Raw genomic sequence first — 16,575 nt, 5'->3', positions numbered from 1 at the left:
ATGCACCCCCCCCCCCCCCCAAAAAAAAAAAGGTGAAAGCAGATATTATTAATGACATTATGAGGCTGTTTGAGGTAAATGTAATGTGATTTTATGGTTATTTTTTCATGGTTTACAACTCTTGTAAAGATAAAATGTGTCACATATGCATCTACAAAGGTCTCCCAGATAAAGCAGCACTCTAAATATGTCCATAAGGATATCCTGATATCTAACTGGTCTTGCCGTCTGCCACTAGGAGGATTAAGCTGGCTGAGGTGGAGGGGTGACTTCCCCTTCCTCCTGATGTTCACTCTCTCACTCTCTCTCTCAAACATTTTCTGTCTTTGCTCTCCTTTAACAATAATAATCCAAGACATAATCACAGCTATAAAGATTCATCAGCGAATACTTTAACAGTGCAGAGAGGGCAAAGTGAACGTAGCGTTAATTGTGCTTCTATATAACTCTGTGTGTGGAGGAGAGAGTGTGAAGCAAAGAGAGAGAGAGAGAGAGAGTTAAGCCTAGCATTAGCTTTGCTCAGTTAGTGGGTTGGACCTCCATCAGCAGCAGTATTATTTACATGAGTCCCTGCAGGGGGTCTGCTCCTGGTCCAAGCCTTTCAGCTGGTTACTCATTGGTGTTATGACCTGATGGTTTAAAGAAACAAGACATATGCGTGCAATTTTTCTGCTATCAAGAAATACCATAGATTTTTTTCACATCTAACATGAAAAATGTGATTTTTAAGAAAATCTTTTTTGGATTTCCTGGAAGTAAGCCATACAATATAAATATACATTTTTAACTGTGTAGCCTTAATTACTTAATCCTCTTACAGGCCCTCAATGCTCTAAAAACAGGGTCATTTCATGTGTTGGGGGGGGGGGGGGGGGTGTTGTATGTGCCGAATATCATGTGAAATCTGGTGTATGTGCTTGTGTGTCTAATATGCCCTGACACGGTTGCCTCAGCACCCAAACACACCGCAGATACATGACCTCAACAAACATTACCCATCAGCCCCTCCCTTCACCTCCACCTCCTGCTTAACACAGCCATGCTCATAAGATCGGGGATAATGTGCATCCATGTATTCATTTTTGGCTGCAGCACTCCCATTTTTCAAAGTTTTATATCAGCCAAAATATCTGCAAAAAAAGTCAACCTTATGTATGCATTTTTCCTCATTTGCCTTTTTTTTCAGCGCAGTAGTTTCTTTCCAAAGTGCACACCTGCAACTGGGAAGTTTCTGCACACCTGCTACTATCTCTTTTTTCCAACAACTTCTCCACTCTCAGAGCATGTCAGGCCTTCCTTGACTGCACTGAGGCTTTGTGGCTGGCTTGCTGGCTGTTTGAGTGTGACTGGTTGGCTTAGCGTCAGCTGTTGGCCCAGCCCGGCTCAGCTCAGATTGCTCCAGATTAGGAGATGGGGCACTCTGAGAGCAACTATGATCCATATTAAAGCTGCATAAAATGAAAATTGCAAAGATTTAGAAGCGGATCATAGGCCACAGAGAATTTAATCACAACCTGGCAGTGTGTGTGTTTGTGTGTATGTGTGTGTGTATAATACAGAGAGTATAGTGACATGGGGATTATGGATGTGGGCTGTATTTACTTATCAACCCAGTGTTCAAAGATGTATCACAAATGTTTTATCAGCGCTGCAGTTTTTCTCTCTGTCATGGCTACCCGAGCACTCGATGATGCACGGAAACGCTCTAAAACTTTGAAGACAAATGTGATGCATTCACACACAGGAAAAAAAAAAACTGGACATGCATTTGTTCTGTGTTGGTGTGTGAGTGGGCGAGAGAGAGAGAGAGTGTGTGTTTATGTGTGAGCACAGTCAGGGATGATACTGTTCCAGTGTCCTCAACACTTGTAATCCCCCTAAAGCTTTAAATACTGTTACTGTGTATTCACAGGGTAGTCTAGTAATAGAGCTGCACAGAGGTCCTCATTTGTTGGTCCTAATATTTAATCTATGTTTGTAGAGCATTACAGAAAAACGGTGTCAGCCCCTCTCCTTGAGGCAATGAATCTTTCTTTACTCGAGAACTTTTACCTCTAATTATGTTTATGGTATTAAAAATGCAGCTGAAACTACTGCAGTATATTTGCATCAGTTAAAGACAATTATCATTCAATCAAAGACACTTTGGCTAGAGTCACAGTTACAGAGGATACCTGGGTCAATTCTAAAAGATGACTCCCACCCTTACATGCTGAGTTTCAGCTTCCTCCCTCTGGATGCGGACATGAAGCACCAGCCTGTAAAACCAAGTGATATAGGAAAAGCTTTGTCCCAGCAGCCATCAGTGAGATAAACAAGTCATAGCAATATTACTTCAATAATGTAGGAGCAAACTTTGTGTTATTTATTTAATTTTTCAATACTTTGCACTTTTTATCCTGCTTTCTATCTCTTGATCTTGTTTTTAGTGATGGCACATTTCTATCTTCTTTTCAACCTACTGTGTTTTTACTGGCAGCCCTGCCCACAGCGCTGACTGGGCCACTGAAAAAGTGAATGAGCCCTCCCCAGTTGTGATTGTTTGATGAAATGGATGCATGCGTGTAGGATCAGTAGTGTTGATCCTGGCTGACAGTTAACTTATTTTGGAGCTGAAATGTTTTTTGCAACATTTGTTTCCACATTCAACCCATCTTTTCCCCCTTTTAGACAGTTTTGCAACTTTTTAACCCCCTTTCACTACTCTGCCAGTTTTTGCCCCTTTTGACACTTTTAACCAATTTTTGCAACTTTTTAACTGCTTTTTACCATTTTTACCATCGATTATTTCCTTTCTTATTCTGTATTTGTTGCTTTCTGAAACTTTTGATTCAATTTTTTTCACTCTTTAACCACTTTTCACCTCTTATTTCTGCCCATTTCTTCCACTATTTTACCACTATAACCATTTCTACCACCCATTGTTGCCACTTTTTTTTTCAACCCATATGTGCCGTTTTATCCCATTTTTGCATTGTTAACCTATTTCTGCCATTTTTGACCCTTTTTTTCCACTTTTTAACCACTTTCACCACATATTTGCTGTCAATTTTTGCCACTTTTAACCCATTTTTGTGCACATTATGGCTAGTTTTAACCTGACACGCCAGATGGATTTGTTTCACACATCCATCTAGAAAACCACTCATAGACAGAATTTAGGAAAGGGCAGAGCCTTTGATAAAAAAAAAAAAACTTGGAGGGTGATTGGATGAACGTTCTGTCACATATTTACAGGCCAATCAGAGCAACAAAACACGTGGCGTCGTAGCTACTATTGAGCTGCGCCAGTACCAAGGACTAAACTCCATCAAGAACTGCATAATGCGAACCATGGCGACTGTAGACATGTCAGTACACGACTTCTGTCGTTTTTGAAAAGAAAACAACTCAATGCTGTTCTCTGTTCTTCTTTTAACGAAGAAATGTCATCAAGTTCATGTTTAGCAGCACCCACGCTAATGTCTTCCAACATAACTCCACCGGTCTCTTGTTGCTGCTTGCTTATGTCATGACTCCGCCGTGCCGGAAAGTACAGCCCCTCGTCGCTTCAAACAAACAAACAAACGGTTCAGAGAGGAGCTTTGCAAGATGGATTCACCAGTGAGAAACATGGAAATGTGTGTTCATCTGCTGTGCAAGGTTAGGCTTATCTGTGAAGTCTGTCATTACTTTCTGAATGGTGCCCATCCACATTGTTTACATTGTCAAATGTAATTCTGTTTTAAGAAAATGGGTTTACATTTTGAAAATGCTATAATGTTTACTACAGCATAATTTTAAAAAATCCTGTTTTGTTGCTTTGATAGGAGTGGTTATTACTTGTGTAAAATATAAAATGTAGTTATTACAAATTAACTTTATAATGAACCATGATTGTCCTGACCTCCACGGGCCCCCCATGTGGCTGCGACCCAGAAAGCTTTTCCCTTTATCCCTCTCTTGGGCAGCCTTGCTTATTGGAGGTACATTTTATCTTGCTTTTACTGACCTCATTTTTACTGAACCATGCTATGTTCTGTCTTTTATCTTGCTCTTATTCTCCTTGGTCTTTTATTCTGTTTTAATAAGGGTTACCCCATTTTAGTCTTGAGCACTATGGTCACTTTGTCATGCTTTTTCCTGTCCTGTGATTGTTGATTGTGTGTGGAAAGCAAGCCGACTCACTCACTGTAAATCAAACCTCCCTGATAATTACCTTACCTTACCTTGATTAGCTTTTGTTCAATTCTATTTTGTACTTCTGCAGGCCGTTCATAAGTGGGGATAAAGGAGAGAGCTTTCTGAGGCCCAGCCAAATAGCTAAACCACAATCTGCACAAATGTCAGGGTCCCAGAGGATAAGATGGATGGAACTGAAATTACTTTAAGGGAAAAATAATGAAATAATTGCAAAAAGAAAAAAGGTGAACATTGACAAAAATGGATATAATCTGCCTAAAAGGGCAATAATGGGTGGGAAAATGGTGAAAAGCAGTAAAAATGTGGCAAATTTGTGATAAAAAGTGGCACAAATACGCCATTTGAACATCAGAACCCAGCCAGTTCTGTGGGCAGGACTGGCTGCCCTGACTCCAATACATATCTTCAAAAAAGGTTTTCTTTACATTAATATTCAGCATAAACATTTCTGGTGAGAAAATTAACTAACTCAAAGAACAACAAATATATAGGGCAGTCATATTTATTATACAGATTATAACATGGTACTAGTCCAGAATGACCCAATCTGATCTAAATGTTTTTTTCATAGATTTTGTCACTGCATTCTTCTTTATTCTGATTCTTATTCACTCTTATCTAATGTTGTTCTTTATACACAATATGTGTGGGAGCGATTGAAAAAAAAAAGATGGAATGCGTAGTTGAATTCCTCATTGTACAGTCCCTTCAGTGAGCTGATTTCTCTGCCAAGGTTTGAAAGTATCTCTCACTAAACTCATGTACAGTGATGCATTGATCTGATGATATTGAAAATGATTGTAGTAGTACAATAATTTAGTCTTCTGTTTGAATGAAAAATGAGTTGCCCCAGGGATGAAATTTAGTCTTTATGCACTGCATATAGAGAAAGCCATGGATTGAACTAAGTTTGTGACAAATGAGATGGCATGATAGAACTTGGATTTAAATCCAGTTTAGCTTCTTTCTTTTAGGAGTTAAGTCAAGGCAAGTAATTTTTGACTCTTTGGACAAAGCAAATATACAGATTATTACAACTACACAAGGGTTTAATGTAATAGTTTTTGCAACCCAGTTACAGGATTTATACCTGCGGTTCCCAATCTTTTTTCCTGTGAGTGCCTTTGCATGATTGTTGTGACTAATCACATGTTTTATCGTCTTTTACAGCATGTTTGGTTAAGCCATGCAAGCCAAAGTGATGGAATATAAGAAAACCACTGTCAAACGTCACTGGCACCTTGTGTTATCAAACATTTCACTTTTCCTTTATTTCATTTCAATCCATAATAAGTTCCCTTTTCCATGGTTAATTTCATGTCATAGTCCTTGATCTACCAGAAGTTTTTCTTCTTTCGAAACAAGATCAGATCTGTAATCATCAGGAACTTAAATGTCCTTTGTTTGAACGCACAGTATTTAATGTTCTACCAGAAGGGGGCTTTTAACCAAAAAAATAACAGAATAGTGAGTACAGCTCCACTGCCCAGCTCCCCTGTTTACTTCTCATTTTGAACTGAAGCCTCTACTCAATAAAAACAGCACCTCATAAGACATTTTTACTAAACAGTAGAGATGTAATGTATTACCAATTTTGCAATATCACGGTGACAGAAGTGTCTCAGTACCATTGTGGACATTTGACCGTTCCAAACGATGGGTCTTTAAGGCAAAATGTGTCTTTTTAGTGGAACAGAGTGAAGGGAGGTGGGAACTAAAGTTAACATCTGTCCTTGCTGGTTTTATCTAAACAACGAGAAAATGGTTAATACTAGTGTCAAGGGAGAACCAAGTAACAAAGTTTTAGAGATTGTGGAATATCTAAAGTGCAATTGTTGTTTAATAAATGACAATGTCACTTTTTACCAGTCTTTATTTGTTGTTTTTGGGGTTTTTTTGTACTGCAAGGTTACCAAGGTTTAATTGTAGAGTGAGATTTTGATACATTACATCCCTACTTAAGAACAAAACCAACATCTTTTTTCATTCATAAATTTTTCATAATGAAATGCACTTAAAAATGCACTTCCTGGTTTGTGCTGGAAGCAGTCCCATACTGTACATGTGTGCTGGAAGTGATGCTAGATCACTTTAGCTGTGACCAATTACAGCGTGGATGTGGAAGTTCCTTTTTCAGTGCATTTCTCCCTCATTATGAGAAAGCATTGGTTTTCTGTTTGGATTTAAGTTTTTAATTGAACAGAGTCCTCAGTTCAAAACATGAAGTAGTACTGAGAAGGAGACCGCAGAGGTGGGCGGCGCTGAGCAGCACCGGACTTAACTCACTGGAGATGCCTACTTTGACGGGTTCCATGATACAGAGGTGAGTGTGGGCGATCAAACTTGCAACCTGTGGTAGCCACCAAGACAAGGCACACCCCACTACCATAATAAAAATGACGAGTTTCTCTGTCTTTGAATACTTTAGGAAATAGTTAAGATAGTGTTAGATCTCAACATGACGTAGGAATTGTCAGTTTTTATATTGATATAGATATTTCAGTAAAGAAATTTGACAAAGCCTCAAGACAGACCAAAAATCTCAAATTAAACAAAAAAAAAATGTAGTTTTTTGACAACCTTAATTTTTTTTTTTAATTAACAGGCCCAAACTTCTTCAGCATATACAGTTAGCCCAGTTTACATATTACACTAGTGTAAGTGAATGCTGGTGCTTGCTTTATGCACATGTAGAATAATTAATTATATGTAATATGCTAATACAACTCAGATTATTCATAAAATGTTCTTACAGAAATCTTTAGAGTTTTGTTGTGAACTGTAAAAATTAGGGCTGAACGATTTTGGAAAATAATCTAATTGTGATATTTTCCCCCATTATTGCGATTGCGATTTGATATGCAATTATTCATTAACTCTCTTGTATTACTAAATAAAGGTGGAACAATTCTTTAAAAATATCTAATTCTGATTATTTTGACTCGTGTTGCAAATTTGGTATGAATTGTTGCATTGAAGTGTTTTTGTCAAAAAAAAATACAAAAATGAAGGTAGGATTTTTTGGTAGACTATTCTTAAAAAATGGCACTTGAATGATTGAAGACATTGAAGCCAAAGAAATATTGCACTTTCTGCGATTTGAAAATTGCAGCAGGCCATATTGCGATTTACTCTAATTTTCAATTAATTTCCCAGCCCTAGTAAAAAATGCATGGCTGTATGTACTCTAGATATTTTCAGTATATTGTGCGCACAGCAAAAGCGGGAGTTAGTGTTTTCAGCCATAGGCTACATGTGCTTGAGTGAGCTGACAGAACTCATGACTTGTGGCCTATTTGTGCTCACCTGTATCTGCGTCTCTGCAGCACCTAAACACTCATGGTGTTTCCTTCTTATCTCTTTCTTTCTCACTTTCTCTTTCTGCAGTTTTTTTGTTGCTTGTCTTTCTTTCTTCCACCCTCCCTTTTTTTCTTCCATTTAATATTTCCAAATCCCTCTCCAAGAGCACATTGTGTGTGTGTGTGTGTGCATGACTGTCACACACACACAGGCACAGAACACAGACTAAGATAGAGCAGATGGTGACCGTATTCATTTTTTCCCCGACTAACATTAACCATTCATTATAGACAGCAGACTAAGCCAATCCCACATCCTCCCCCATGCAACACGTACACACACAACCACACATGCATGCACGCACACACACATAATGTCCAATAATTTTGCCATTAGCCCAGTGACGGTCCCAAAATCTTGCGTGCCCCTCCGTCAGTGTTGATACTCTCTCCTTCCAGACGGTCCCAGCTCTGCTCTGACTCAATCTGTTGACATTTCTGATTCCGTCCCCATGACTCAAATCTTCTCCTCCTTCACTTCAGCAGCCCACAACAGGAATGAGGAGCATCTGACGACTCCCTCTGCCCCCCCTTTTTGTCTTTGTTCCTTCCACTTTCACTGTCTGGCTTCTTCTGGCAACTTCCCCTTAAGTAAGAGACACACTCGCTCTGTTTTCTTCCTTTGTTTCTCTTTCCCACTCATTCTCTGCCTCTCTTTATTTCTAGCTCTCTGTAATCAAATAGAAAAAAGAATAAAACCTGTTAGGCAGTAAATCAGGTTTAATCTCTGGCTTGAAGAAAAGATGAACATTAATCCACATCTGTCCATACAAATGTTTACCGCTCATATTTCAGACCTCATTAGGCCTCTGCTGTTAAGCTGCATGCCCACAGTTATGTTCATGCAGGCTGCAAGATAGGAAAAAACACACAGGCAGACACACAAATATGTTTCCAAAAATGGTTTTTTGTGTCAAATTCAGTGCGCTTGCAGACATGCACCTTCACTTTGCATGCCTCCCACCGTACTAAGATCTATCTGCGGAGGTTTTTGGCCCTGTGCCGCTCTGTGTGCTCCAAAGGGTGCAGAGGCAGAGAGCTCTCACACACTTAAACTAATGAGAGTTTTAGATGGAGGCAGAGAGCGCTGTGAGTTACTGTTCCTCAGCCACCCGCCGGACATCAATCGCACCACGGCCTGAAGGCTTTACTCAGTTCATGTAGCTAAACTGCACCCATCCAAGCCCTTTACACACATTGAAACACACACTCTGAAATCAGAGCGCACGGACACAGTCAAGGCATCCAGAGGTGGCTACATTTTTGGTAAGATATGCACAAAATGATGTCCAGGAACTCTTTGATAGAGCTCTATTCTCATACCTGACTTACTTTTTCAGTTTAGTGTTTTGGGTCAGTGTATTTTACAGCCAATGGATTTTTGATTTGTAATAAGAAATCCCAAAATCAAGAAACAAGCTGTTTCCCAAAAGGGCTCACCAGTGTGGTTCCGGATGTAAAAATCCAATTGATTTTCTCTACAGCTCATTAGATTATTAGCCTATTATCCGAAGTATCCAAGTTAGACTTTCCACTAGCTGAGTATGAAAAGATGGTGTAAGCTCCTGTAGAGTTAACAAAACATTAACATGGTTTTAAGAAAAACATGGTACTAGAATACCCGCAATTATGAAACTGTTCGACAAGCCTGCGAACGAAAGCTGTCGGCTGCTGATGGCGACAATACAGTACATCTCACCACAGTATGAAGACATACAGTTCTGTGAAAAAGTATTTGCCTGCTTTCCGATTCCTGATTTTTTTTTTTCTTTTGCATATTTATCGGATCATCAAACCAATTTTGATTTCTCACAAAGACAACCCAAGTAAATACAAAATGCAGTTTCTAAGTGATTATTTTATTTATTAAGGGGAAAAAATTCCAAACCTATCTGGCCCTATGTAAAAAAAAGTAATAAAGCGGGTCACACCTACAAGAAAAAAATCATTGCATCACCAGTTTTCCATTACCTGCTTCTCTCTCTTCTGTTTTTTGTCATCTGTTTCACTTTTTCGTAATGTTACATCACCCGTGTTCTGTTATTTAATATTTTTTTATTAGAGCATAAAAACAGAAGAAAAAAAAGAATAATTTATTTGTTTTGATTATTTTTAGAAAACGAAAAGAGAAACTGAAAAAAACAGGAAATGGAAAATGAAAAATGGTTTGTATTTGTTTTGTGATTTTTTTTTATTCCTATTTTAATATGCACTGCTTGAAAGCGCCAAGGGCAGGTTATTTTCATGTTTTGTTTTCCTATTTTTAAACAGTAATTGGGAAACAGCTTGTTTTTTTCTTGATTTTGGATTTCTCATTTCAAATTAGAAAATCCATTGGCCGTAAAATACACTGAAGGTTTTGGCTGGTTTGAAAAACACAAGCAGCTTCAAAACAGTAAAAGGAAAATGCTCCCTATTAATTTTTGGGCTTGGGAGTGCTTTGCACCAAGTTTCAGCAGGTGTATTTCTGATATTTTCTGCACACATAATAATCACCGATTGAAAGTTAGTTAGCATAAAAGAAATAAAAGTCATAAAAAGAATATTGCAATTTAGCAAACACCCTTAGAAAACTGCAGATATTTTTATGAGGAAGCGTAAGTGTTCAATGAGAGGCAGCTGGCTGCAGCCCTCTATGGTGGGGCGTTCAGCAGCAGACCTCTACACTGGGGCGATGACGGTTGCTACTCTCAAACATGACAGACGAACGAGAGGAGCACAGGAACACGTATCAAATCTTTTTTAAAGCCTTTTTTTGTTTGTTTGTTGGTTTTACCCAAAGTATGCCATTTAATCTGTAAGAAAATTATAAGGATTCAAAACAGAGTAACTTTTCCCCCTATGAGGATTACAGACATGATACCATCATCTTTGAGCAAAAATAAGTGATAATACACACAAAAATGTATACTCTATTACCACTAAAGACAAAAACTCTTTTATCCATTAGTATTTTTAATTTTTTGTGAAAATACATTACGTTCAGTATCAGTTTTCAGTGAAAATCTTACGTTAATTTCGATCCTCAGATGTTGTCATGAAAATCTATGAGCGTTGTTGCTAAATGTTTTAATTGTGAGACGCCGATGACGTCATTTCCCGTGGCAGGAGTAGTGTCCGAAATAATTTTTGTGTTTTGCAGTTGAGTCCACTATATTGTCCCCTTTATGCTGCTCACTATGTTGTGGATAGGGATTTGGGATATGTGTGTGGTTTCGGACAGAGCCGGTAAGTGGCTGTTTTACACAACAGCACAGTTTTATGAAAAAAAAAAAGATCGAAAATCGACATAGTCTTGCAATTTCGGCTTGGGTAATGTAGCCTATGTCATCGCCCCAGTGTAGAGGTCTGCTGCTGAATGCCCCACCATAGAGGTCTGCAGCCAGATTCTCTTGAATATGCTTCTGAGGGTGTTTTCACACCTGAAAGTCCGGACCAAGGTCCGTGTTTTTGTTACATTGTATACATTTTGTTTGCTCTATTTGGGTTTCACACTGTCATTATTGCAAACGGACTAACAGACTTGACATGACGACCCTACGTGATATCACATCAACTACGTGGTTTACTTGACTCTGTAGTTTACATTGATTGGCCATTTGGTCGGCGGGCGTCTGACGTCAACACGTTGAATCACACGAGGCTTGATTGTTGTAAACAATCAATGAAATCCTCATTCCCACCATCATATTGTTGATTTTCTACTACCAAAAGCAACGACTTGAAGAGCTGTAAATAAGGCTGGTCTGAGTTCGTCTTATGAGTTTTATCATTAGACAACTTTATCGTCGTCAACAGGAAAGGAGAAGAAAGTATGCAACCTGTGAGCCATTGTAACACCGACTCAGGAGAGAAGGTATGTGTCGTAAAACTCTTGAAAAGATGAGCTGTCAATAGTGAGGTATAACTTTATCTACAATTTTATGAAATTTTCCCTGCTTGGACGATCCCCATTTAACACAATAACCTACACTTCTACTCCTCACGTAATGTAAAGTAGCTACCGTTAGCCCACCCTGTCCAGGCTGCTGGTTAATTTCTGTAGTGTGAGATTGATGTGGGCTCCTCTGCGGCTCATTTTGTTATGATGATGGATTTCCTTTGCCAGTAGTCATGTCGTAATTTCCTTTAATTGATATGAAGGTCCGAACCTTTCAAAATAATGCTTTCACACTGGGCGTGAACCAGACCGTGGTTCCGTCTGGTCCGGGCCGAGACCGCCTCTTTTGGTCGGACCAAGGTCCGGCTGTTTGGTCTGGAACATAGTCCAGGGGAGATTTCACACCTATCATTTTGGTTCGGACCAAACAGAAAAGTCAGAAAGTCCGGACCAAACGACGTAGGTGTGAAAGCCTCCTAAGACTTTCTGTAAACCTTTTTGGTTGCTGAAGTACTTGTGGACTTACTTTGTTTAAGTCAGGGCAGCTTGAAAGACATGGGAAATGTGTGGAGGGAAAGTAAGGCATGAAATACACCAGTGAGCTCAATCCCATTTCGTACTTTTACCCTTTGACCCTCATTTTTAGCGGCCCCTTTCCCCTTGAAACAGAGTTATAAGAGGTAGCAGTGAAATCTTCCTTTACAAAATTGGACAACCCTTCTAGTTCCTGGTGAGAGAGAATGCTTGTTTGCAATTAAAAGGATCCTGAAGCATGGAAACAACATGAAATTATGATTTTAGATTGCTTTCGAATTTTTCTTGCAAGGCATTCTGGGAGATTTTTCATATCTCTTGGTTTGGAGTAACCTGACGCGCCAGATGGATTCGTTTCACACATCCATCTGGAGAACCTTCAATACTAAGCATTTGGGAAAGGGCAGAGTCTATGAGAAAAACTTGGAGTGCGATTGAATGAACGTTCTGTCTGTCACATCTTAAAGGACCAATCAGAGCAACAAAACCTGTGACATAGCCGCAGCGAGGTGCGCGTGCGCAGCTACAGAGGAATAACATGAACCATGGCGACTATAGACATGTCAGAACACGACTTTTGTCATTTTTGAAAAGAAAACAACTCACTGCTGTTCTTTGTTCTTCTTTTAATGAAAAAATGTCAAGTTCTGATAAACACTGACGCTTTAGCAGCATCCATGCTAAGCTATTTCGACATAATTGCACCGGCCTCTTGTTGCTGCTTGCTTACGTCACGACTCTGCTGCGCCTGAAAATACTGCCCCTCATTGCTGAATTGTCCAGTCACTTTCTAACCAGGCCCAGACGGTTCAGATGGGAGCTTTGCATGATGGATTCGCTGGTGAAAAACATGGACAGGCGTATACATCTGCTTTGCAAAGTTAGGTTTGGAGTGTGTCTATGGAAATTTTTTTATTTGAAGGGCCTGGCATCCCTTTAGCACTTCATCCTACTCCTCGATTTCAATAATAATTGAGACATCCTACCTATAGATGTGAACATGCAAAACATTGGGCTAGGGCTAAGAGGGCTGGGCAAAGGGTGTTTTGTGATTGCAAAATAGAGACAGGCCTGAGACCTGCAACCCAGTCTGTGACCTTGGTGTACAAGATGCCTTGTTAACCATATTTAAACACAACTTTGTCTGTTTACATTCCATCTCTGCAGGAAATCAGTATTTTTTTTGGTTTAATGCACCCCAAGTAAAAGCTTAAATTGCAAATGTTGTGTTCCACAAGTCCCTAGAGTCGTATCAAAATTTAGACAAAATGAAAGAACACTGTGTTTTTTCAGCAAGACTACAAAGTGAGGACTCAAAATGTTAGAAAGTTGATCAAAGCTTGTACTTTCAGCTTTGATAAAACTGAAATATTTTCACTTCTGACAGCCATCCCTTTGAAATGGCAACCTGTTAAAAGTATTTAAGTACATGCACTGACATCAGGCTTTCATTTAGAGCACATATAACCAATGGAGATGGAAAGCTCAACTGAAGATTAGCTTCTATTTTAGAAATAATTCCTGATTTACATCCCTGAAATACTTAAAAGCTACATGTCTGCCTGTGATTGATTACAGTGACATTTTGTATTGTGTGCATCCTTATCCATTTTACATACTCTTAATTCACCATGCATCTTTTCACTCAACCCACTGGCATCTCATAAAGACAGCCCTATATATTAAGACAAAATGCACTTGTTGGATCAACATTTGTGTCTTGTATATGCATTTTGTTCAAAGAAACACTAGGTTTCTATATTTTGAGAATCTTTTAAAATTAGATTCATGTGTTGGCTTCTATTGTTCCAGTCCACTCTGGGTAGTGATGTCAGATGGTTGCATTGTTTATCTTCCCACATCTTTGATTGTACTCACCAGACTTTAAGGATGACACTCCATAGGAAAAGATGTGGGAAGAGGAACAATGCCACCATCAATCTATCAGTCAATCTTTGTTTGCATAGTTCCAATTCAGAACCACTTATCTCAAGACACTTTACAAAAAAAGGCAGGTCTGGATTGTTCTCTTTAATATAGTCTGTTATTATAAAGACCAACACTAATCATGTGGCATCACACTACACAGATTGCTTTGAAAATAACAGCAGCCCACATGTAGAAATCTAGTGTTTCTTTGTACAACTTACAAACAGAAGACACTGATGTAAATAAATGTAATAGTAACCATGTCAAAATATGCATAGTTCCTTTGAAAAATAAAGACTTAATTTTTCCAAAAAGGGAGATTTTTTTTGATTTGCCCTTCACTTATTCTGCACAATAAACATAAAACACTGAATATTTATTCATATTTTAACAAAATTATAAAACATAAGTGACTCCATGTTTTTAATTACCGGTGAAAAAAACACAAAGAGAAATCAGAAACACTTTGTTCTAATTACATAGTGATTATATAAGTAATACATGTAATTATGAAGTAATTTCTCAAGAATAAGATATTTAACTATAAAGTTAATTGGTGATGTTTACACTAATCCTCTAACCATACCCCTTGTAATATTGTTGCAATTCCCAGATAGATGGTTTTTCCTTGAATCTAACCTTCATAATAATGTGGCAATTCTTTGATAAATAGGTGGTGTTTACCCTAACCCTGACCCCTGTAATACTGTGGCAGTTCTCTAGTAATCAGGTCTTTCTTTACCTTAAACCCAACGGTTGTAATATTGTGGCAGTTCTATAATAATTGGGGGGTTTTATCATAACCCTTACAATTCTCTGGTAAATGTGTGGTATTTACTCTAACCTTTGTAATACTGAGGCAGTTCTCAGGTAAATAGGTGGTATTTACCGTCACCCTTGTAATATTGAGATTATTCTTCGGTAAATAGGTGGTATTTACCGTCACCCTTGTAATATTGAGATTATTCTTCGGTAAATAGGTGGTATTTACCGTCACCCTTGTAATATTGAGGTTATTCTTTGGTAAATAGGTGGTATTTACCATCACCCTTGTAATATTGAGGTTATTCTTTGGTAAATAGGTGGTATTTACCATCACCCTTGTAATATTGAGGTTATTCTTTGGTAAATAAGTGGTATTTACCATCACCCTTGTAATATTGAGGTTATTCTTTGGTAAATAGGTGGTATTTACCATCACCCTTGTAATATTGAGGTTATTCTTTGGTAAATAAGTGGTATTTACCATCACCCTTGTAATATTGAGGTTATTCTTTGGTAAATAGTTGGTATTTACCATCACCCTTGTAATATTGAGTTTATTCTTTGGTAAATAGGTGGTATTTACCATCACCCTTGTAATATTGAGGTTATTCTTTGGTAAATAGGTGGTCTTTACTCTAACCCCAACATTTGTAATATTCGGGCAATTATCTGGTATATAGTTAGTATTTACTCTAATCCTAACCCTTTTAATGTTGTGGCAATTCTGTGATGATTAGGTGATTCTTACCATTACCCTTTCCATCGAAGTTTTTTACTAATTTATTTGGAAATTTCATGGGAAATTTTGTTTGTGTGCATGGAGGTTGTATATATCTGTTATTATTTGGTAATATACTTTTAATTTTGGGGGATCCACAAGAAATTTTTCACGAAATTACAGGGAATTTCAGGGGATTTTTTATTGTCATGTTAAATATCTGAGGAAATTTTGGGGTACTTTTTATGGTATACTTTGAAAATATGTTTTAGAATTTTTATAGAAATTTTAAGGAAGTTTGTGTGGATGCATGCATGCTTTCACTGAATTTAGTGGGGGTTTTATGTTTATTGAATGCTGGTTACATTAAACGTGGGGCTGAACTATGCCATCCTCCATGCCTCTAAACTTACAATAAACTCTTGATAACTCCACAGGTAGTCTACAGATATGTGGACTCATGGAAAGTGCCTAATCTACTATTGGAGAGGTCTGCATCAGAGCCCTCATGGACTTGATAACTTCACTGTGGGAAAGCACTAAGCACTTACACACTTACAGGGAACACATTTCAAAGTTTGTGAGTCCATGAGTGTGGAGTTTGGAATTCAGCCACACTGTGGGAAGTACATGAGATGGGCCACTGACTGTCTTATTTGCTTATTTTGGAGTAGTCTGTTCAAAAATAGCTGTTTGATGAGATGTTTTAGGTCTACCTGCTATCATTTCTCATGTAGTTTGAATGATAAAACAGACTTCTTTGTACCTTAATACCCATTTTAAATAGCTGTGATAATCATATGTTGTGTTGTTTAAGTTAGGCTTCAACTGAACTTAATTGTTGTCCCAAAGAAAATACAATCTGCAAGAAGCATCAAGACACAACAGATATATAAAGAAAACATCATGTATATATTTATGCAGACCTACAGAAATACAACAGCTCAAGTGATAAACAAAGGTACATCGACTACACAGAGCCAGAGGCTGAAACAGTTAAAAAAAAACAACACAGTAAAGAGCTAAAGTTGTAATGTGTAGGTTATTTTTTGTGAGGCTGGTATCTTGTAAAAGAGACTGTTGAACCTTCTGGTAAAATAAAGGTAAAAATCAAAACAGTTGTCAGAAAATTATTGTGTAAGCCACTGGCAGAACGTAGGGGATGGCTTACAAGGCGTAGGCTCAGATGTTTCCTGTAAAGCCCCAGA

Source organism: Cheilinus undulatus, linkage group 11 (assembly GCF_018320785.1).
Source record: "Cheilinus undulatus linkage group 11, ASM1832078v1, whole genome shotgun sequence".
Classification (NCBI taxonomy): domain Eukaryota; kingdom Metazoa; phylum Chordata; class Actinopteri; order Labriformes; family Labridae; genus Cheilinus; species Cheilinus undulatus.
Note: the sequence above shows the minus strand (reverse complement) of the source record.